General features: G+C 43.6%; 1 protein-coding gene and 1 non-coding gene across 2 annotated transcripts in view; one reads left to right on the top strand and one right to left on the bottom strand.

Annotated features, from left to right (window-relative positions):
• The window catches only part of LOC124550777 (mitogen-activated protein kinase kinase kinase 10-like), a 680,343-nt gene that overhangs the window by 110,519 nt on the left and 545,036 nt on the right, over window positions 1-24,788 (top strand). The window lies entirely within an intron of this gene.
• Trnat-ugu lies at window positions 19,148-19,221 on the bottom strand. Its single transcript has one exon. It is a non-coding gene; the product is annotated as a tRNA-Thr (tRNA).

Here is a 24,788-nt window from a genome sequence, read left to right as displayed (position 1 = left end):
CCATTACTTGTTCGTGAATGACAAGCGCACATGTTACTGTGTGTCCAGTGTGTGGTTACTGTGTGTTCGGTGCACAGTACGGTGATCAGACGTTGTCGACGGGAAACTTGGCGATGAGCATGCCTTCCCTCACATTCCCACGGAGACCAACACTGGGCCACTGTCACATTTGAATATCCCACAAATCTTATAAAATGACTTTTATCTTAATAATATGAATATATTAATATATGTGTTTGGAGAGAGAGAGAGACAGAGAGAGAGAGAGAGAGAGAGAGAGATTTTTGATTGAGGTTTTTACTTTTTACTTTAAGTCGTAACTGGTACCTGGATTTTGGTTGCTGCCTCATTGAATGGTCAGCTTCTGCACCAGTTGGTGATGTATTACAATTTGGAGGAAGTTATTGTTCTTTAAGGTTTAAAATACGACTCTGTTAGCTACTTGGCCGTATTGCGGATAGCTTTGAGCCCAAGTTTTCGTAGCTTATCATACCTAAGGGACCACTGTTGTAAGTAAATACGATCAATCAGCAATCTGCTTTTCGTGAGAAAAGGAGATTGCTTGGCGCACAAACTTCCTTCAATCTACACGTCCTGCCACATCAAAATTGGTCAGTGGACCTCAGCACCATACTAGGGTACAAGAACGTAATCCAATTACTGTAATTAAGAAATTATGAGAGGTTGTTACTTACTGAATAAAAACTAATGAGAATGCATTTCTTTTCCTGTATTTTAGTGAACTTTGTACACTTAAAATTCTGTCGATTGATAGACGGCGACGACAATGAAGTTCACCTCCTTTTCCAAAAACAAGATACTTCTATTCTTCACTTCCAAAAAATTTGTATACATAGATGTTTGGCAACTCTTACACATATTTTACTCGGTTTTATCACTAAAATATCAATTTTCATTAAATGTAGCAATACGTTCTCAGTGACGGGCTAGCAAGACGCCCTCTTTCCACAAGATACAGATTAACAGTCCTCTTTTTTATAATAAATCAATTTTTTTAAGTCCGTACTCAAAGATTCACAACGACTATCGTTATGGAGATTCCGCGCTAAAGAGTTTGTTGCTGTGTAGATGCGCTTCACTCCACTTCAAGTACTTTTAGAATCGCATTTACAGTATTTACATACATTACTGAGCTTCTCAGAATAAAATCAGTCACCAATTAGTTTAAAAAATGGGCAGTGAGGCTCACATAACATTACAATCTGCTCGATTTAACCACCTGACCTAATGTGGACCCACAATGAGGCCCGTTTGAAACTCTTGTCAGGTGCTGATAACGCTGCCTCACAGGTGTATGCGGCATGTCCGCTCCGCGCCCCTCCCAGTGGTCGCTTAACGTCTGACGCTGCTCACTCACACCCTAGCGGCTTGCTAACAACGCTGAATACGAATTCAGTGTAAATACCGGCATTTTGCAACTGCCGCGCAGGAAATGACTTCGGGAAGGTGGTAGTACGGAATGAAAAACAAGGCAGAAGAGTTCGTAGTTAAATACGAGGATGAGTCAAAGGAAAACCTTAGATATGTCATAACAGATCGAAATTTCGCGCCGTTATCCTGTAAGTTGGAAAGCGTGCACAATAGCCTGTAGGTGGCAGCATAGTGCATATGCACACATACCATCGCAGTATCAGTATAAAGATGGCCGCCCCACTTGCGACTTGCACCAGGGAAGAACAGCGTTCTATTATTCGGATTTTGCGTAGTGAAGGTATGAAACCTACTGAAATTCATCGACGAATGAGGGTTCAGTACGGTGATACATGTTTGTCACAGCAGCAAGACTACGAATGGAGTAGGAAGTTGGCAAATGGTGTGACTTCAGTGGAAGATGCTCCTCGTCCAGGTCAGGCACAACGAGTTGTGACTCCACAGAACATTGCAGCAGTTGAAGCCATAGCGAAGGAAAACCGCCGAGTGACACTGAATGACATTGCAGCATGTTTACAGATTAGTCGTGGGTCAGCACACCACATTGTGCATGATGTGCTCCAGTTTCACAAAGTGTCTGCAAGATGGGTGCCACGGCAGCTGACTCCTGAAATGAGAGAACGACGTGTTGATGCTTGTGAACAACTTCTTCGGCGCTTTGAACGACAATGTGATGGCTTCCTTGCAAGAATCGTTACTGGGGACGAAACCTGAGTTCACTTCCACCAACCGGAAATTAAGAGAGCGAGCAAGGAATGGCGCCATTCCTCATCACCAAAACCAAAGAAGTTTCGAACAGAACCATCAGCAGGGAAGGTTATGCTGACTCTCTTTTGGGACGAAAAAGGCGTCATTTTGGTGCATTACATGCCGAGAGGGACCACTCTCACCAGTGCATCATACACAGATCTCTTAAAAAAATCATCTGCGGCCTGCAATCAAATCAAAGCGACGTGTTTTGCTGTCAGCAGGTGACCTTTTGCAACATAACAATGCAAGGCCCCACACTGCCCGTACAGCAGTTGCAACAATCACAGACCTGCATTTTGAGTGTCTTCCTCATCCACCATACTTACTAGACCTTGCCCCTAGTGGTTTCCATATATTTGGACCACTCAAAGACCCAATGGGAGGAAAGAAGTTCTGTTCTGACGAAGAGGTACGCCACGCGGTGCGTGAGTGGTTGCGCGGACTACCAAAAGAATTTTTTTTCTGAAGGAATTTATGCACTTTGTAAGCGCTGGAGGACTTGCATTGAGCGTGGGGGAGATTATCCTGAAAAGTGATACAGCTTTGTACCACTTCTGCACAATAAATAATATTTAAAAAGATATTTAAGGTTTCCATTTGACTCACCCTCGTATATACCTTTTACAAATACATTTCATCCGAACGAAAGTCAACCGTCGGAAGAGCCATCTTCCCGCTTCTAAGACGGAGATTCGGTAGTCCCAAAGTTACTCTATCCACTGAAACTTCTTAAGGCTGATTTTTTTTTTTTTTAATTTATGGCCACCTTTTCCGGATTCTGACCCAATATGCGGCGGCGAGCTCACACATCACGCTCACTTCTTGCGGACGACCTGCCCTTCCTGCTGGAAGACGTGCTACTGGTAGTAAGGAGGGTAATGTGGCTACTGCGAGATGGTGCTCTAGCTCACTTCCGCTACTTCAAGTTCGAAACAGAAATGATAATCGATAAATAAAGCCACACCAACTGTAGTGCCAACATGCGAGATGAAGACTTAATCTCTGTAACCAATAAACATGGTGTGGAATGTTTCGTTCGAATGTGTCTGTATTACTGCCTGTTTAAATATTTTGTATTCTGACTGAATAGCCCTGTACTTTTAAATGTGTAATCGCTGCGTGCTGACGGCGTCTGTTTCTTGTGTTGCAGGTGAGTAACGTGTTTGAAAAGCGACATGGAGCGCATCGCCATGCTGTTTGGTGAGTGGCTGACAAGTTTTTGTTTTGTTTACCAGCGTCTGACCTCATGAATCAAGATTTCGCTATTCCACCATGATATAACATCTTTTACCTGTTGCTTCAAGGTGTTAAATCATTACAGAAAATCTCCTGCGTAGGTGTGAAAAGGAATTTTGCCAACAACGATCGTGTTCCACACAGCTCGATCTTTTTGCCTACGACACCCAGAAAGTAGTAGATACTGACGACCAGGTTGCTTCTGTGTTCCTCGGCTTCCGGGAGGCTTTCGATACGGTTAAACAGTCACCTAATGAACAAATTTCGAGTGTACGGAATGCGAGACCAGCTTTGCGATTGGATTGGAGTGATCGTAGCAAACAGAACGCTGCATATCTTTTCCAGAAAAATCGTCAGACATAAATGTACCTTCACGCGCACCCAAAGGGAGTGTCACAGAGCCATTACCGTTCACAGTAAAGGCCGAGTTCGCTACCTGGAGACAGATTACAGGAAACGACCCCTAAGAGAATAATGAGGAAAAGAAGTCAGATGGATATGTGGCCGGCAATGCGTGTGTAGCACTCAGTGAGTTGAGTGTACGCACTCTGGAGGACACAAGAGTCGAGAGGCAACGTTTTTTCCGTACTAGTGGCACACTCAAGAACGCTCATATTGTGCCTATGCTACAGTGTGCAGAGGCAAGCACACTGCGCAACGCAGTCCATTTGCGACGCTGAAGTTTGAAATTTGGCTGAAAGGTGCCTACAACATTCTTCTGCAATGGTGTAAAAGCGTGGAACGTGACGTATAAGGTGAGTTAATGACGTAACATTTGCACCAAATTCACCACAATTCTGCAAGTGCCACAGGTATCAAACGATTCGAATGTCGTCACACCCTCTCACCCACATTTCACTCCTTTTGACGACTCTGCGATGGTCAGAATCGCAAAGCCGATCGTGAAAAGCACGCGGTTTTGTTGTGGGTGGCCGCTCAGAATCGCCACGATAAAACCTCAGGGGGTGACATAAAGGACGGCAGTGACCCCAGCTTTCCTTGGGGCGTTAATTCCCAGACATTTCGAGATCGAAAACTACAGTTCACCTTGCGATGAGCAACAGCAAGCTGTTCTTGACAGCATTTGACACCTGACAGTTTGCAGGCCAGTGTGGCCGAGCGGTTCAATGCGCTTCAGTCTGGTACCGCGCGACCGCTCCAGTCGCAGGTTCGAATCCTGCCTCGAGTATGGATGTGTGTGATGTCCTTAGGTTAGTTAGGTTTAAGTAGTTCCTAGTTCTAGGGGACTGATGACCTTAGATGTTAAATCCCATACTGCTCAGAGCCATTTTCCTGACGGTTCCGGACGTTTCAACCCCTCGTTGACGATGTGAGGCTGCATCCTCATTGATCCTGATCGCACCCCTTTGGAGTGCAGCGCGACCACAGTTTTTGTTCTCTTGTACAGGCTGGAACCACTGTGGTCCAAAGAAAACCACTCGACGGAATTTGAACGTGACCCGTAGCAGGAAGGAATGCCTATGCATTTTCACCCCTCCTGCTTCGCGGCGCCCTGTCACGGGATCGCGGTTGGGGACGGGTCACGTTGACATATGCGTGCATAAAATGGCAAAAGGTCTCTCTATGACTCCCAGTGCGGCAACACCCTCGGTGGCACATGCCCGCCTTTTGACCCGTTAAGCGCAGACATCCAGCATGCTGGAATAATTGTAGGTCAGCAACTTCTGTTAGTCAGTACAGCGAAAAATCAGCTAAAATTGCAAATGTTCCTTCTTTTGATTAAAATTCTTCTCGGTATTATGCCGCGTCATTGCTAAAAAACTAAAAACAATAATAAACTAAAACTGACGTTTCGGCCGAATTGCAACGGCCTTCCTCAGGGCACGACTGGTTTTGCATGGGGATAGGTGCTTCTATTTATTACAGACTATCGATGTTTTTTTGATAACATAATAGATCGAGCACTCCACCCTAGAAGTAGTGTGTCCGAAAATACACGACAACAACCACCGTCGGCTGGAAAAGTTTTTCTTCCATTTATTCATAACATCACGGACCGTATTGGGAAAGTTTTGGCCAAGTTTCAAGTGGAGACAATCTCTCGACCTACCAAGAAAATTAGTGAAAGTTTAAGATCGGTGAAAGAGGCACGACACCTCTTAGCCACCCCAGGTGTGTATAAAATTCCGTGTGGCTGTGGCATGGTTTATATTGGAAGAACTAAAAGGAGTGTTAATACCCACCTAACGGAACACAAAATGAACTGTAGATTGGGACAAATTGACAAATCAGCTGCAGCGAAACATGTTTTCAAATACGGTGATCACGAAAAAAAAAAAATTTGTGAGATAAATGTCATAGCTAGAGATCTACAAGCACGAAAATAATTTTAATAAAAAAGAAGAGGGATTAAGACTTGACAAGATATGGCGGTCGACTTTGCATCAACGAAGTGACAATTGATTACCTGTAATCGAGAGAGATGGCACTAGTCAGAGATAGTTTTAAAGTCGAAAGCACGTGACGAGTGGTGGCGCCATCTAAGCGCTCTATATAGGCGGGACCTCCAGCGCATAGCAGCCAGTCGCCGACTCTCCTCGGAAGATGTTGCCCGCAGTAGGCAACGAAACGTCTGGAAGGAGAAGCAGTTTTATATATGGACCACGGCAATTCAGCCCGGAAGTTGTAATTAATGAAGACGCCGGCCGTAACACATGTTATGATTTCGCTCTGAACAGTTATTGCTCACCCGCACTGCGCAAAACGTAGAACACACAAACGCTTTCTGTTGTGTAGACATCGTTTTTGCTAGAACTTAAGTGGGCGCACACAGCTGCTACCTAGCGCGAACTATGTAAAACTCTTTCAAACAGTACGTTGTTCACGCACATACGTCAAATAACATAATAGCTAAGATTTTTTTTAATGGGATGATTCTTTTTGATATACCCTGTACTTGAGAAGAATAGGAAGGCATGTGGAATAGATGATTTGCCAGCAGAACTGTTGAAGAATCTGGGAAACACGGCAAGAAAAGAAATAGTCTACCTCTGTAACGAGATATACGACAAAGCGGAATGGCCTGAGGACTTCGCTGCAACAGTTATGATACCAATCTAGAAAATAAGAAACACTAAAAAATGTGAAGAGCACCGGACCATCAGTCTAATTTCTCATGCAGCTAAAGTCTTGCTGAGAGTGTTGAATAGAAGGTTATATGGCAAGCTGGATAGAGGGATTGCAGAGGAGCAGTTCGGATTTAGAAGAGGAGAAGGAACAAGAGATGCTATTGGCCTGCTAAGAACTATAGGGGAAAGATATATAGAAAAGGGTAAAGAAATCTTTGCTGTTTTTATAGATTTAGAAAAGGCTGTTGACAGAGTTCAGTGGAACAGGCTGATGGATATTTTGAAGTGGAAAGGAGTAGATTGGAAAGAGAGACGACTGATACAGAATCTATATTTACACCAGAAAGTAAGGATAAGGATTGGAAATGAAATGTCAGAAGGAAGCAGCACTGGACGAGGTGCTAGACAAGGTTGTTGCCTTTCCCCACTGTTGTTTAACGTGTACCTTGAAGAGATTATTGCGAAAAGCTTAGATGGGAAACTAGGAATATGTATTGGTGGAAAGAGAATAGAATGTATAAGATTTGCTGATGACATGGTATTAGTGGCAGAAAGTGAGCGGACAGTGAATAACATGCTCAAAGATCTGAATGAAGCTTGTGTGGAAACAAAGAGTATGGTCATCAGTACAAGACGCAGACTGTCCAATATTAAAATAGGACAGCCTACCATTAGCCAAGTAAGTGAATTTAAATATCTCGGAAGCACAATAACTGAAGACTTGAGATGTCACCAGGTGACATCGACAATTATTGCACAAAGTCTACTACATCACTAGAGACATTAATTTCACCAGAACTGTGCAGACACTTTTGGAAAACCGGCGATTCTATGTGGAGTTCCAAGGAAGAAAGAGTAGATGGAGAAGTCAAAGGAATGGCTTGCCTCAGGGTAGTGTCCTTTCCCCCATATTGTTCAACATATTTACAAATGACCAGCCTCAACCTTCTCTTACAAAGAGTTTCATCTATGCAGATGATCTTGCCTTAGTCACACAAGCCAGAGATTTTGACACAGTAGAAAACCAGCTTACTGTTGCTCTCAAGGACCTATCTGAGTACTACAGAGTCAATAACTTAAGACCGAACCCTGCTAAAACTCAAGTTTGTGCTTTCCACCTACGCAATCGAGAGGCCTATAGAAAACTTACAGTGTTTTGGGAAGATCAAGAGCTTGAACATTGTTTCTACCCCAAATATCTGGGTGTCACCTTAGATCGAACGTTGACCTACAGAAAACACTGCACTAACACCAAGCAGAAAGTTGCTGCTCGTAACAACATCCTGCGGAAGCTCACTGGCAGCGTTTGGGGTGCAGATCCCAAACTACTAAGAACATCAGCCTTGGCCTTGTGTTATTCCGCAGCTGAATACGCATGTCCTGTATGGTACAAGTCATCTCATGCAAAGCAGGTTGATGTGGCCCTGAACGAAACCTGCAGGACAGTAACGGGATGCCTCAAAGCTACACCTATTGATAAACTCCATAAACTAGCAGGTATTGCTCCTCCAGACATAAGGCGTGAAGTCGCAGCCAAACTTGAGAGACATAAAGCAGATCATAACACCGATCACCTGCTACATGGATACCAGCTACCAATTAGTAGACTCAAATCTAGGAGGAGCTTCATGAGAACTACTACACCCCTCACCGGTCGGACTGGAGCAGCCAGACTATCTCAGTGGACAGCAAAATCTGACAGTAACGATTGGATGACTCCTTCTGAGACCCTTCCTCCTGGTGGAAATCAAGTCTGGACAGTGTGGAAGTCTCTAAATCGGCTCAGGAGTGGCGTCGGACGAACTAAGGACAATCTGTTTAAATGGGGCTTCATGAAGGAATCTTCCACCTTGTGTGACTGCGGAGAAGAACAGACAACCAAACATTTAATTAACTGTCCTAGATGTCCTGTATCATGTTCCACACAAGAGCTTGTTGATGTTTCAGACAATGCTGCTGCCGTTGCACAATTTTGGGCTAATACCGTTTAGTTTGTTCTTTTATGATTTGACCTGATTTGTTATATTGTATATATTGTAAATATTGTTGTAATGTTTTTGACTCGAAATAAATAAATAAACCAGGTGAAAACTTGAATTGCCATAGCGAAGGAGGCATTCAACAGAAAGAGGAGACTCTTTATGTGGCAAATTAGATAAAGGACTAAGGAAAAGGTTTGGCAAATGTTTTGTCTGGAGTGTGGCACTATATGGGGCAGAAACATGGACGCTGAGACGAGAGGATGAAAAAAGGTTAGAAGTATTTGAGATGTGGATTTGGAGGAGAATGGAGAGAATAAGCTGGATGGAAAGAGTGCGTAATGAAAGAATATTGGAAAGGGTTGGTGAGAGAAGGTGTCTGCTGAAGGTTGTGAGAGAAAGGAAAAAGAAATGGTTGGGACATTCATTGAGAAGGGAGTGCTTGCTAGTAGATGCTTTGGAAGGATTGGTTTGTGGGAGAAGACTTGATAGGAAGAAGGAGATACAAGGTGATCGACGACATCGACATAAAGGGAAGAGGAAATTATGCAGACCTGAAGAGGATGGCAGAAGACCGGACAGCCTGGAGAACTACTATGTGAAAACCTGCCTTTAGGCTGAACACTGATGATGATGTAGTTGAGTTGACGCCGTTTTGGAAAGTAAACCGGTAGAAATGGCGGCCTCGGCACGTGAAGCTGTCGGTGGGACGTGAGTTGGCGACGCAGGTTGGGGAGTGTGGTGGCCCGCGGGCCGAGCGAGTTGCGACAGCTGAGCGTCGCCAGCTGTGCGCGCCGCGCGCTTTCACTGGAATGCCGGCCGCTGGAGGCTGGCCGCCGCGGCGACCGTGGGAGACCAGAGGCGGCGGCCGGATCGACTACACGCGCCGCCGACCGGTTCTGCGCGGCAGAGGCGCGCCGGACTCCCGGATCTCTGGCAGCACTCGGCCGCTGCTTTTTATAAGGAGCGCCAGCGCCTCTCTGTGTGTGTGCGCCGTGGCGTAACTACAGCGCTTCCGGCTTTGTGCTACTGTCGTCGCCGAAACGCGCGTACACACTGGGTCAACGAACGACTCTTTATGTACATCTTTATACTGATGGTTGCGGCACCACGACTGTTGAGTATACAGGGTGGTCCATTGATCGTGACTAGGCCAACTATTTCACGAAGTAACCGTCAAACCAAAAAACTACAAAGAACGAAACTTGTCTAGCTTGAAGGGGGAAATCAGATGGCGCTATGGTTGGCCCGCAGTGCTGCAAAATGGTTCAATTCATACCTCGCTAACAGGAAACAAAGGGTGTCAGTACAAGGGACTAGTGAATTAAGTCATCATTCATCATCAGAATGGAAAGAAATTACATGTGGTGTCCCACAAGGATTCATCTTAGGGCCATTGCTTTTTTCTTGTGTACATTAATGATCTCTCATCAGTTACACTACCAGAAGCAGAGTTCGTTTTGTTTGCAGATGACACAAGTATTGCAATAAACAGTATATCGAGTGCAGTTGTAGTGCACTTCGAAAAGACTCACTATATGAAATTCAGAACCGGTAAGAGCTTTCCACCCAGCATATGCATAAAGTATGAAGAAGAGCAGATAGAAGAGGTTGACAGTCTTAAATTCCTGGGATTACAACTTGATAATAATTTCAGTTGGGAGGAGCACACCACAGAACTACAGAAACGCCTTAACAAATCTGTATTTGCGACTCGAGTGTTAGGTGACATAGGCGACATAAAAATGAAAAAGCTTGCATACTTCGCTACTTTCATTCAATAATGTCATATGGTATAATATTTTGGGGTAACTCTTCAAGTCAAACAAAAGTTTTCAGAGTGCAAAAGCGTGTAATACGTGTTATTTGTGGAGTAAATTCACGGACGTCCTGTAGAAACCTCTTCAAAGAACTGGGTATACTAACTACTGCCTCTCGGTATATTTACTCCTTAATGAAATTTGTCCTAAATAATATATCTCCTTTTCCAGCAAACAGCTCAGTTCATACATACAATACCAGGAACAAAAACGATCTGCACAAGGTCCTAAAAGCACTTATTTTAGTTGAAAAAGGGGTCCACTACTCAGGAACACTCATCTTCAATAATTTGCCAGCAAACATAAAAAATTTAGTTACAAATAAAGATCAGTTTAAAAGGAGCCTGAAAGACTTGCTATTGGCCAACTCCTTCTACTCCATTGACGAATTTTTTAATGGAAACAAATGATGTATATATTCATACTATTAGTATTGTTATTTCAGCTTTAAAAAAAAATTGACATGTTCCACATCCACGAGGATCTCCTTAGCACGAATGTATGGAACGAAAAATTAATCTAATCTATGGCGCTGCCATAAGTCAAACGGATATCAACTGCGTTTTTTTTAAATAGGAACCCCGTTTTTTATTACATATTCGTGTAGTACGTAAAGAAATATGAATGTTTTAGTTGGACCATTTTTTTCGCTTTGTGATACATGCCGCTGTAATAGTCACGAACATATGGCTCACAATTTTAAATGATCAGTTGGTAACAGATACGTTTTTTGAATTGAAACACAGAACATAGGGACGTTTGAACATTTTATTTCAGTTGTTCCAATGTGATACATGTACCTTTGTGAACTTATCATTTCTGAGAAAGCATGCTGTTACAGCGTGATTACCTGTAAATACCACATTAATGCAATAAATGCGCAAAATGATGTCCGTCAACTTCAATGCATTTGGCAATACGTGTAACGACATTCCCCTCAACAGCGAGTAGTTCGCCTACCGCGATGTTCGCACATGCATTGACAATGCGCTGACGCATGTTGTCAGGCGTTGTCGGTGGATCGCGATAGCAAATATGCTTCAACTTTCCCCACAGAAAGAAATCCGGGGACGTCAGATCCGACGAACGTGTGGGCCAGTCATGAAATATGCTATTCAATACCGCTTCAACCGCACGCGAGCTATGTGCCGGACATCCATCATGTTGGAAGTACATCGCCATTCTGTCATGCAGTGAAACATCTTGTAGTAACATCGGTAGAAAATTACTTAGGAAGTCAGTATACATTGCACCATTTAGACTGCCGTCGATAAAATGGGGGTCAGTTATCCTTCCTCCCATAACACCGCACCATACATTAACCCGCCAAGGTCACTGACGTTCCACTTGTAGCAGCCATCGTGGATTTTCCGTTGCCCAATAGTGTATATTATGCCGGTTTACGTTACCGCTTTGGTGAATGACGCTTCGTCGCTAAATAGAAGGCGTGCAAAAAATCTGTCATTGTTCCATAATTCCTCTTATGCCCAGTGTCAGAACTGTGCACGACGTTCAAAGTCGTCGCCATGCAATTCCTGGTGCATAGAAATATGGTACGGGTGCAATCGATGTTGATGTAGCATTTTCAACTCCGACGTTGTTGAGATTCCCGATTCTCGCGCAATTTGTCTGCTACTGATGTGCGGATTCGGCACGACAGCAGCTAAAACACCTATTTGGGCATCATCATTTGTTGCAGGTCGTGGTTGACGTTTCACATGTGGCTCAACACTTCCTGTTTCCTTAAATAACTTAACCATCCGGCGAACGGTCCGGACACTAGGATAATGTCGTCCAGGATACCGAGCAGCATGCATAGCACACGCCCGTTGGCCATTTTGATCACAATAGCCATACATCAACACGATATCGACCTTTTCCCCAATTGGTAAACGGTCCATTTTAACACGGGTAATGTATCACGGGGCAACAGTCTGGGTGATTGACTGACCTGGCCTTGCAACATTAACCAAAACGGCCTTGCTGTTCTGGTACTGCGTACGGCTGAAAGCAAGGGGAAACTACAGCCGTAATTTTTCCCGAGGGCATGCAGCTTTACTGTATGGATAAATGATGATGGCGTCCTCTTGGGTAAAATATTCCGGAGGTAAAATAGTCCCCCAATCGGATCTCCGAGCGGGGACTACTCAGGAGGACGTCGTTATCAGGAGAAAGAAAACTGGCGTTCTACGGATCGGAGCGTGGAATGTCAGATCCCTTAATCGGGCAGGTAGGTTAGAAAATTTAAAAGGGAAATGGATAGGTTAAAGTTAGATATAGTGGGAATTAGTGAAGTTCGGTGGCAGGAGGAACAAGACTTTTGGTCAGGTGATTACAGGGTTATAAACACAAAATCAAATAGGGGTAATGCAGGAGTAGGTTTAATAATGAATAAAAAATAGGAGTGCGGGTAAACTACTACAAACAGCATAGTGAACGCATTATTGTGGCCAAAATAGACACGAAGCCCATGCCTACCACAGTAGTACGAGTTTATATGCCAACTAGCTCTGCAGATGATGAAGAAATTGATGAAATGTATGATGAGATAAAAGAAATTATTCAGGTAGTGAAAGGAGACGAAAATTTAATAGTCATGGGTTACTGGAATTCGGTAGTAGGAAAAGGGGGAGAAGGAAACATAGTAGGTGAATATGGATTGGGGCTAAGAAATGAAAGAGGAAGCCGCCTGGTAGAATTTTGCGCAGAGCATAACTTAATCATAGCTAACACTTGGTTCAAGAATCATGAAAGAAGGTTAAGAATCATGAAAGAAGGTTGTATACCTGGAAGAATCCTGGAGATACTAGAAGGTATCAGATAGATTATATAATGGTAAGACAGAGATTTAGGAACCAGGTTTTAAATTGTAAGACATTTCCAGGGGCAGATGTGGACGCTGACCACAATCTATTGGTTATGAACTGTAGATTAAAACTGAAGAAACTGCAAAAAGGTGGGAATTTAAGGAGATGGGACCTGGATAAACTGAAAGAACCAGAGATTGTAGAGAGTTTCAGGGAGAGCATAAGGGAACAATTGACAGGAATGGGGGAAAGAAGTACAGTAGAAGAAGAATGGGTAGCTCTGAGGGATGAAGTAGTGAAGGCAGCAGACGATCAAGTAGGTAAAAAGACGAGGGCTAGTAGAACTCCTTGGGTAACAGAAGAAATATTGAACTTAATGGACGAAAGGAGAAAATATAAAAATTGAGTAAATGAAGCAGGCAAGAAGGAATACAGAGGTCTCAAAATTGAGATCGACAGGAAGTGCAAAATGGTTGAGCAGGGATGGCTAGAGGACAAATGTAAGGATGTAGAGGCTTATCTCACTAGGGGTAAGACAGATACTGCCTACAGGAAAATTAGAGAGACCTTTGGAGAAAAGAGAGCCACTTGTATGAATATCAAGAGCTCAGATGGAAACCCAGTTCTAAGCAAAGAGGGGAAAGCAGAAAGGTGGAAGGAGTATATAGAGGGTCTATACAAGGGCGATGTATTTGAGGACAATATTATGGAAATGGAAGAAGATGTAGATGAAGATGAAATGGGAGATACGATACTGCGTGAAGAGTTTGACAGAGCACTGAAAGACCTAAATCGAAACAAGGCCCCGGGAGTAGACAACATTCCATTAGAACTACTGACTGCCTTGGGAGGGCTAGTCCCCACAAAACTCTACCATCTTGTGAGCAAGATGTGTGAGACAGGTGAAATACCCCCAGACTTCAAGAAGGATATAATAATTCCAATCCCAAAGAAAGCAGGTGTTGACAGATGTGAAAATTACCGAACTATCAGTTTAATAAGTCACTGCTGCAAAATACTAACGCGAATTCTTTACAGACGAATGGAAAAACTAGTAGAAGCCGACCTCGGGGAAGATCGGTTTGGATTCCGTAGAAATATTGGAACACGTGAGGCAATACTGACCGTACGAATTATCTTAGAAGAAAGATTAAGGAAAGGCAAACCTACGTTACGTTTCTAGCATTTGTAGACTTAGAGAAAGCTTTTGACAATGTTGACTGGAATACTCTCTTTCAAATTCTAAAGGTGGCAGGGATAAAATACAGGGAGCGAAAGGCTATTTACTATTGTACAGAAACCAGATGGCAGTTATAAGAGTCGAGGGACATGAAAGGGAAGCAGTGGTTGGGAAGGGAGTGAGACAGGGTTGTAGCCTCTCACCGATGTTATTCAATCTGTATATTGAGCAAGCAGTAAAGGAAACAAAAGAAAAATTCGGAGTGGTATTAAAATCCATGGAGTAGAAATAAAAACTTTGAGGGTCGGCGATGACATTGTAATTCTATCAGAGACAGCAAAGGACTTAGAAGAGCTGTTGAACGGAATGGACAGTGTCTTGAAAGGAGGATATAAGATGAACATCAACAAAAGCAAAACGAGGATAATGGAATGTGGTCGAATTAAGTCGGGTGATGCTGATGGAATTAGATTAGGAAATGAGACACTTAAAGTAGTAAAGGAGTTTTGCTATTTGGGGAGCAAAATAACTGGTCATGGTCGAAGTAGAGAGGATATAAAATGTAGACTCGCAATGGCAAGGAAAGCGTTTCTGAAGAAGAGAAATTTGTTAACATCGAGTATAGATTTAAGTGTCAGGAAGTCATTCCTGAAAGTATTTGTATGGAGTGTAGCCATGTATGGAAGTGAAACATGGACGATAAATAGTTTGGACAAGAAGAGAATAGAAGCTTTCGAAATGTGGTGCTACAGAAGAATGCTGAAGATTAGATGGGTAGATCACATAACTAATGATGAAGTATTGAATTGAATTGGGGAGAAGAGGAATATGTGGCACTACTTGACAAAAAGAAGGGACCGGTTAGTCTGACATTTTCTGAGGCATCAAGGGATCACAAATTTGGCATTGGAGGGCAGCGTGGAGGGTAAAAATCACAGAGGGAGACCAAGAGATGAATACACTAAGCAGATTCAGAAGGATGTGGGTCGCAGTAAGCACTGGGAGATGAAGAAGCTTGCACAGGATAGGGTAGCATGGAGAGCTGCATCAAACCAGTCTCAGGATTGAAGACAACAACAACAACAACAACAACAACAACAATGTATCACGAAGCAAATACCGTCCGCACTGGCGGAACGTTACGTTATAGCACGTACTTATACTATTGTGTGTATTACAGCACCATCTATCACAAAGCGAAAAAAGTGGTCCAACTAAAACATTCATATTTCTTTACGTACTACACGAATATGCAATAAAATATGGGCGGATAAAAATGGGGGTAACTCCCGTCAGGTCGGGCCAATAGTTTGTGTCACTAACGGTGGCGGTCAAGTTTAGGCTTGTTCGGCGCATCTACGTCACGCATTCCGCGACAGCCAATGAGCGTTCCTAGTGTTCTTAGCGTTCTGATGTGAATGTCGCAGCGAGTTATTTAGTGAATTTTTATTCCATTTGTTTCGAAATGTCACGGCTGATGGCGGTGGTAAGCGATAATTTCCGCAAAAGCAAGGGAGAGACATAATTTCCAATATACACTCTTTGTTCAAAGCAGAGCACGCGTTGGCATCGTGTAAGACGCCTGTCTCGAGTAATCATAATTTCCTGTGGCTCAGTGGCCGGGAACAAGTCTTTCAAATCGGCGCCATATCGGCGAAAGATGCAACGGGGCAAAAGGAAGCTACAGTTCAACGTGGAATCCACACCACATGCCGACCCTGGCGACTCCTCACAACGTCGATAGGTGAAGGCGAGATTAGGACCGAGACTAAAAATGTGTGGTCCCACTGAGATTCGGTCCCGCGACCTCTCGGTTTCCAGGCACGCACTTAACTGCCACACCGCTGTAGTCTGACCCACGAACAATGGCGGATCGCGCAGCTCGAAACACGGGCGGGGACTGCGTTGTTGTTGATTCCAAGCGACGGCTGCGGTAAGCGAATTAGTGAAATATGTTGTGATCACCCTGGATGCAAAACTATCATGGATCCTGACTTACAGAATGTATGTTGCAAGGCGAGAGGGTACTCTTATAAAGAGCCGTGGGTTAAAGTAAAGGCAGCGGCAAATCCTGAATCCCACACCAATATAGGGAATGTGATAAATACAGTATTATTCAAAACGATCTATACACCTTCGAGTGACTATAAAAATGTTTCTATTGTGGTAAGATTTACAGTGTACGATTACATATTGATGAGCCAAAACACTATGACCACTGTCCACTGCAAGGTTGAATGCCTCCTCGTGGTGTGCGGGCACGTGACGCAATAAGGAAAGAATGTAAGCGGAAGAGAGATGAATGGGCAGTCATTACAGCAAAGATACGGGCCGCAATTGCGGAAATCCACTTACATAAGCGGTTCTGACAAAAGGCATGTTGTTGTGCCGCTGCGGCTGGAAACGACACTCTGAAACGCCGAAGCTGGTCGCCTGTGCCTGTCGGCGTACTACTGTCGTGGGCACCCATGGAAAGTGGTTGAATGATTGTGAAATAACGAGTAGTCGGTATGATATTGGACGACCACGTCTCATTACAAAACGTGGAAGTCGGATTATCCCCCCACTGTATAGTCCAGGAAAGCCAGCGATGCGTAGAGATGTGACAAGAGAGTGGAATGCTGGTGCAGGCATAGGTGTTTCGGAGCACACCGATCAAAGGCCATTGTCGAACATGTAGATCCACATCATACGACCACTGTGTGTTCCTGTGTTGACCCAACGACACCGTCAGCTATGACTGCAGTGGACACAGCATCACTGAATCGTCACCATGGATCAGTGTCGCCTGCCGAATGAATTGCATCCGTCGTTACATCAGGCCGATAGTTGTGGCCTTAGACGCCGTCGTCCAGGCGAATGGCTGCACGGAACATGCGCCTCGCCACAGATGCTGGCCATCTGGGGCACGATTATGCTTTGGCATACACACAGTTGGGCTCCATGGGTTCTGTGGTGGTAATGGAAAACACCGCGACACCAGACAACTACGTGAACTTTATTGCGGGGCACCTGATCACGTCACGCTTGAAGTCTCCCAAGATGGCAATGACATTTTCCAGCAGGATAACTGTCTGCGTTGCAAGGTCAGAATCGTACTGCAGTGGTTTGAGGGGCGCTGCACTGAAGTGAGATTGATGTCTAGGCCAGCAAATGTGCCTGATCCGTACCCAATGGAACACTAATCGGGAATCAGCCTGTATACCACCATCCCCTGCTGTGCGGGAATTGCTTGACCTGCACGTAGACATTTGGGGGGGGGGGGGGATTTAATTCTGGACTCCTGTCAAGGAGTTGTAGAATCCATGCTAAGCGGAATGTCTGTTGTACTTCTTTTTTGAAAAGTGGAACACCACGCTATTTAACTGGTTGTCATAAGGTTTTGGCTCATCAGTGTACACATGAAGTAGTGTTTTGGTACATTGATCTCCAGCGACATGGCTGTCAGACCAAATGCTTCAAATGGCTCTGAGCACTATGGGACGTAACATCTGAGGTCATCAGTCCCCGAGAACTTAGAACTACTTAAACCTAACTAACCTAAGGACATCAGACACATCCATGCCCGAGGCAGGATTCGAACTTGCGACCGTAGCAGTCGTGCGGCTCCAGACTGAAGCGCCTAGAACAGCTCGGCCACAGCGGCCGGCCGCTGCCAGACCAACGGAAATTGCATTTTTCGTAGTTTATCTCGCAGTTGCAAGAGGACAGTGATAATTTGGTTTTTCAACGTAATGGCGCTCCACTGCACCCTCACCACGACGATCGTGAGTTCTTGAATACTGACCTACTATGTCAATGAATCGGTCACGCAACAGCTGTCATGGCCCACACGATCTCCGGACCTGACACCGTGTGATTTTTTCCTTCGGGGTTACATCAATCACACCTCCACTTCTCCACAACGTCACTGCATTGCTAGGACGAATCAGAGCAGCTGTGACTGACATCGAAGGTGACACTTTAGGGCGAATGTGGGCCGAACTCGACTGTAAACTGGGCGTGAACCATGTGACTATCGTTTCACAGTTTGAACGTTTGTGAGCATGCCACAAAAGCTTGAGTTGCTGTTAATATACAAATTTCGATTATTAAGAGGCAATGACTGAGTCACCATCGCCCAGCCTTAGCTGCTAAGGGTAGAAACTTGAGTTTCTACCTTACCGGGTAGGACTGACTGAGTACATCGAAAAAGTTCAAAGAAAGGCTGCACGTTTTGTTTTATCGCGAAATATGGGAGAGAGTGTCACAGAAATGATACAGGATTTGGGCTGGACATCATTAAAGGAAAGGCGTTTTTCGTTGCGACGGAATCTTCTCACGAAATTCCAATCGCCAACTTTCTCCTCCGAATGCGGAAATATTTTTTTTACACCGACCTACATAGGGAGGAACGATCACCACGATAAAATAAGGAAAATCAGAGCGCGTACGGAAAGATATAGGTGTTCGTTCTTTCCGCGCGCTATTGGAGATTGGAATAATAGAGAATTGTGAAGGTGGTTCGATGAACCCTCTGCCAGGCACTTAAATGTGATTTGCAGAGTATCCATGTGGATTTTCTACTGTAGGCGTTGTTTAAGAAGAGATTTTCCGAAATTCCAACCCCATGGTTTGTCGGTCAGAAGAAAAACACGTGTTTTAGCATTTATGGAAATTTAACACTGTGTAAGTGAGAGAAAGCTTTTTTTTGAAAATGTGATGCGAATGGAATTAGTAGTACGAAGTAATTAATTGAGGAAGGAAGGAAGATAGATTAGGGTTTACAATGAAATGAACACCCGTAGCTGCTTACAGGCGTTGACATACGTCAACGGGGACTGAAGAAAATGTGTGCCCCGACCGGGACTCGAACCCGGGATCTCCTGCTTACATGGCAGACGCTCTATCCATCTGAGCCACCGAGGACACAGAAGATAGCGCGACTGCAGGGATATACCTCTGGAACGCCTCCCGCGAAACCCACATTCTCAACGTATTGTCCCGCACTCCATTCGTAGTGCCCCCGCCCATTATACTCATTACTCGCGGCGCGTTGCCGATTCCCGTAAGAGTTCGGGCACTGTCTATGCATTCGCACAGAAGAAGATGTTCAAGTGGCCGGTGAGCCTTAACTATATATACAGGGTGAGTCATCTAACATTACCGCTGGATATATTTCGTAAACCGCATCAAATAATGACGAATCGATTCCACAGACCGAACGTGAGGAGAGGGGCTAGTGTAATTGGTTAATACAAACCATAAAGAAAAATGCACAGAAGTATGTTTTTTAACACAAACCTACGTTTTTTAAAATGGAACCCCGTTAGTTTTGTTAGCACATCTGAACATATAAACAAATACGTAATCAGTGCCGTTTGTTGCATTGTAAAATGTTAATTACATCCGGAGATATTGTAACCTAAAGTTGACGCTTGAGTACCACTCCTCCGCTGTTCGATCGTGTGTACCGGAGAGCACCGAATTACGTAGGGATCCAAAGGGAACGGTGATGGACCTTATATATATATTAGGGTTTATTGTCCCATCGACATCTAGGTCGTTAGAGACAGAGCACAATCTCTGGCTGTTTTTAAGGATCGGGAAGGAAATCGGGCGTGCCTTTTTAAGGGAACCATTCCGGCATCTGGCTACAGCGATTTAAGGAAATCACGGAAAACCTAAATCGGGTAGACGGACGCGGATTTGAACAGTCTTCTCGAATGTGAACAGTCGTCTTCTCGAATGCGAATCCAGTGTGCCAGATGCTCAAGTTTTACAACGTCAACAACGAAAATTAAGTAAGCAGGAAACTTTTTTTCCCTTTCGTGATTTTGTGGAGGGGTGACAGCTCTAGCAACCCTACCACAACAACGGTCAAAAATTAATTATAATTGTAGTGTTGCTCACGCTGCTAAATATTGCATTTTCGGGCAACAATAAAGTTATATTATGTGGCAGGTGTCATTAGAGCACCGTTAATAAAGTCATTTCTTGAAATAATGCATAAACTAGGCACTCATCTTTTCGTGTTTCCCACACTGGTCTCGTTGTGAACTCACAGCTCAATCGTCGAAAATCTAGGTAGTGATGATTCCAAGCTCGGATGCAAAGAGGCCTAGGTGTTATTCTGCGATATTCAAAAGTTTTATATATGTGTTTCGTAAACCATTCTTGAAGATTAAACTTTTGCAAGTTAGCACAATGGTGATGTAAAAAAGTAATCAGCACTCCGAATTTAAGTTACACTTCCTTTTTATTACTTTTGTTGCGATATCACTTAACTCAGAAAACATCACTTCACAATATAAAACATACTTTAAAATATCTTCCTCACTGTTAAAGTTCACATTTCATAAACTGACTACAATATGCGTCTTTTCAACATGACGACCAAGGCTTGAGTCCCTAATCACCGGTTACGCGCCCAAACCTCAGAGTTAAAAGTACGACAAAGACCATAGTAACAAAAGAAAGAATACACATAAGAATAATATCATTGCAACATAAACATATCGATGTATCAAAGTACCTCTACATTAATGAAATCAAATCTGAATGTTGTCTCAGAAATATTTTAACTACTTTACAAAAACACAGTAGAAAATTACTGGTATCGAGAGGTTGAGGTGATGTGCCGCAATGGTTACCTAGTCCACGTACCATTACACAGCGAGAGAAAGCTTCGGGAAGGTTTTGAAATTGAGTGCAAAGTGTGTTGGAAGTAACTAAGCTCCCTCATTCTCAAGTACTGCATGACTATAGTGTGGCTAATTTGCATGCCGTTTTTTACGCTGCCTCAAGACACACACTTTCTACCTGTAATACTAGTATTATTGTACCTTTACTGTAAGATTGTACCTGTTAATATGTGCATTGTGACAGAAGTTTAATTTTTTTCGGTTTCATACATAATTAGAGGAAATATTGAAAAATCAAATTTATATAGCCTCTGGAAACCTGGAGATATGTAGCTTGCGGCTGTGTGACCGTTTTAGCTGTTTAGTGATACAGATTTAGATCAGCATAACTTCCCCGTAAAGTAAAAGGTACGCATTTCAGTAATTAATCTTTATGTGGTACAGTAAAGTCATATGGCACGAAAGGCTGGAAGACCCCGAAAGACATGTTCAGCGGGCCAGTTGGAAAGGTTTTCCCTATCTTTCGCGCGACAGGCACATTTTCTTCGCGAAGTATGAGAGTCGTGTATGTGTGTCTGTTAAGTGTAGGTGACTGTAATGGGTCTGTGTGTGTAGTATCGCATCGTGTTCGTGTTGGAGGTGGTCAGAGAAGGGAGAGGGTGAAATCGGGTGCCGGCACACAGCGTGCTCCTATCTAAAAGCACGAAGGGTCCTGCCGAGCCTGCCCTTCACACCGCTACCCTTCGTCAGATTTCGACCAATCTATCTCCAGATGAGCGCGTATTAATGGTTAATCCTAACCAGACGTACGCAAACATCGCAGTACCCACATCCTGCGACACCTCACTTTAGTGAATACTAACCCTTATGCAGAGATGGCAGTAGACCTTTTGTGTTGGCCATCATGCCGGTGTGGGCGTGGAGGGGCTCCACCTCTATTTTAGCCGAGCTTATCGTTCCCATCCGACGGACGGATAACCATCGACGGTGTCACGTGTCCTCACTGCGGATACTCCGCGACTGATGGTCCGTACTTTACGCCACCGCATCTCCTCCCTCTGCCGGCCAAATACGAGGACTCGAATCGACTTAGATCTCCGGGTCGAGCGCTGGCGTACAGGCGTGCGTTAGCCACCTCTGTAACGGAGGTGGGCATGATACAGTTCAAAGCAGGAACACAAACGGTCCAAACTCCCACGAACTAAATAATATCAACAGACTGTCCCAAATTTGACAACGTCATAACTTGTTGTTGTCTTCAGTCCAGATACTGGTTTGACGCATCCTCTCCATGCTGCTCTATCCTGTGCAAGCTTCTTCACCTCCCAGTACCTACTGCAACCTACATCCTTCTGAATCCGCTTAGTGTATTCATCTCTTGGTCTCCCTCTACGATTTTTAACCTCCAAGCTGCCCTCCAATGCTAAATTTGTGGTCCCTTGATGCCTCAGAACATGTCCTACCAACCGATCCCTTCTTCTAGTCAAGTTGACAATGACAGGAATAGTTAGATAGACGAGATTGTTTGTTAGAACGAGTAAGGAGAAAAACGGGGATACGACACAAATGATATGGAAAAATACAATTCCAAATTTATATGAAAGTTTCGTGCTACTACTTTTCGATCTCATGCTTGAGAAACGAGCATATAAATGAAATGTGAAACTATTTCCTAACTCTTTGCTTACAGTAGCCATAAAAGGCATTTGATGTTGGTACTTAGTGAATTATGTTCTGTTGTGTAATTTGTGTAAATGAGGTACATAAAAATGATCAGTTGTGCCAAAACAACCTCGCTTATTTGGGGTGTGCTACAATTCTTCCAATATCACAAAGGCCTGTTTTGTTTTATCTAGCAGACCATAATGAAATAGACGTAATGAAATTGAGAAACCACACCAGTCTTGGGTACTATTCGTATTAACACATTTTTCAGCATTAGACAGCGACATTTTGATATTTCACATAGCAAAACGATTGAAGAACATTGATGAGGTAATAGATACTTTTGCAGAAAGGAAAGCATGTCCTGTATAGCTGTGGCAAGATGAGGGAGAAAGAAAATACAGGGACCTTAAGGATTGAAGAAATGTGTACAGTCTAGCTTGTCTCATGTCTTTAATCGTTTTATGTTTCCTGCATTCAGTTTTATGTCACGCGAAAGAGAAAGTTTAAGAGGGATATGATGTCAAAATTTGCCGACTTGAGAGTAGGAGAGGCACCAAAGGACATTTCAGTTTAGTCTGCCCTGAATGTAGGTTTGATGGTTTCCTTTAAAAAATATTCTAGTTTGAATGCCACAGAGTAAAATACAGTGACCCGGGATAGAAGAATGCTGTGTGAAGAGGTTTTGTACTGCACTTTGGCGCACTTACGACTGAATAACCTGTGTTACATTTCCTCGAATATATATCACTATCAAATTTTTGCCCCAGTTCTGAAATATCATAGATCCAGGGCTGTTCATACTTGTCAAACACACTACTAATCCGCAGGCATTTAAGATGTTAATAGCGCCTCCTCTTCTCCCCAATTCTATTCAATACCACCTCATTAGTTATGTGATCTACCCATCTAATCTTCAGCATTATTCTGTAGCGACACATTTCGAAAGCTTCTATTCTCTTCTTGTCCAAACTAGTTATCGTCCATGTTTCACTTCCATACGTGGCTACACTCCATACAAATACTTTCAGAAACGACTCCCTGACGCCTAAATCTGTACTCGATGTTAACAAATGTTTCTTCTTCAGAAACGCTTTCCTTGCCATTGCCAGTCTACATTTGATATCCTCTCTACTTCGACCATCATCAGTTATTTTGCTCCCCAAATAGCAAAACTCCTTTACTACTTCAAGTGTCTCATTTCCTAATCTAATTCCCTCAGCATCACCCGACTTTATTCGACTACATTCCATTATCCTCATTTTGCTTTTGTTGATGTTCATCTTATATCCTCCTTTCAACACCCTGTCCATTCCGTTCAACTGCTCTTCCAGGCCATAACTTAAAAGACATAAAATGTACGTGTGCATTCACCATTATCAGTCCTTCACTAAACGGCGATTGTGAACACAGGTGTGCAGCCTGTGGACTAAGCGAGAATGTAAATGAGGGGACCGGTGTCACTTAGAGTAGTCTGAGTTTTCAGAAGGACAATTTTTTTAAGGGTCATTTCTTCTCTGTCTTGCCTTAATCAGTTTCGTCGTGTGATTGGACGGTTCTGACTGTCGGATCACGAAGTGTATCGAGTTTGGCGTTTTCAGCAGATACGGTCAGCCTGTGAATGCGTGCCTCTATGTGGGTGGAATATGTTCTGCAGTCCGTCAGACCGCAAGGCTTTCGGACGAGAAACTAGTATCCTCTGTTAAACATAGCTTATAATTTACTAGCATCCTTGTCATTTATAAACTGTTTTCATAGTACTTTAACATTCGAAAATGATTGAAAAACTTTGGAAACTGATGTACGTAAAATTCCAGGGGACGATCAAAAACTTACCGTTTGATGATGTTGCTACAACGTATAAGCCACATAGCGCGACTCCGATGCGAGTATACAAATATTTTTCCCTAATGTCATTTTTTCCTATGAGGAGTATTTAAACCGGTAGAGGAAAATTTCTCTGGCGGCAAATTAATTAAACCAACAAACATTTTTCAATTTTTTTGTGACCCAAGAGACAACACATTAACACAACCCAATTTTAATTACAGCAGATTTTCAAAAATGCCTCCATTGACACGTAAACAAAGGTTACACCATCGGATCATATACTGTCTGACACGGGCAAAAACCCCAGGAGTATCCTGAATTGTTCCTGCTGCTGCTACTATCCGGGCAACTAGATCC

The sequence above is a fragment of the Schistocerca americana genome, chromosome 9, assembly GCF_021461395.2.
Source record: "Schistocerca americana isolate TAMUIC-IGC-003095 chromosome 9, iqSchAmer2.1, whole genome shotgun sequence".
In the NCBI taxonomy this organism is placed as follows: domain Eukaryota; kingdom Metazoa; phylum Arthropoda; class Insecta; order Orthoptera; family Acrididae; genus Schistocerca; species Schistocerca americana.
The sequence above is the reverse complement of the archived record's forward strand: the minus strand, read 5'-3'. Positions and strand labels throughout refer to the sequence as shown.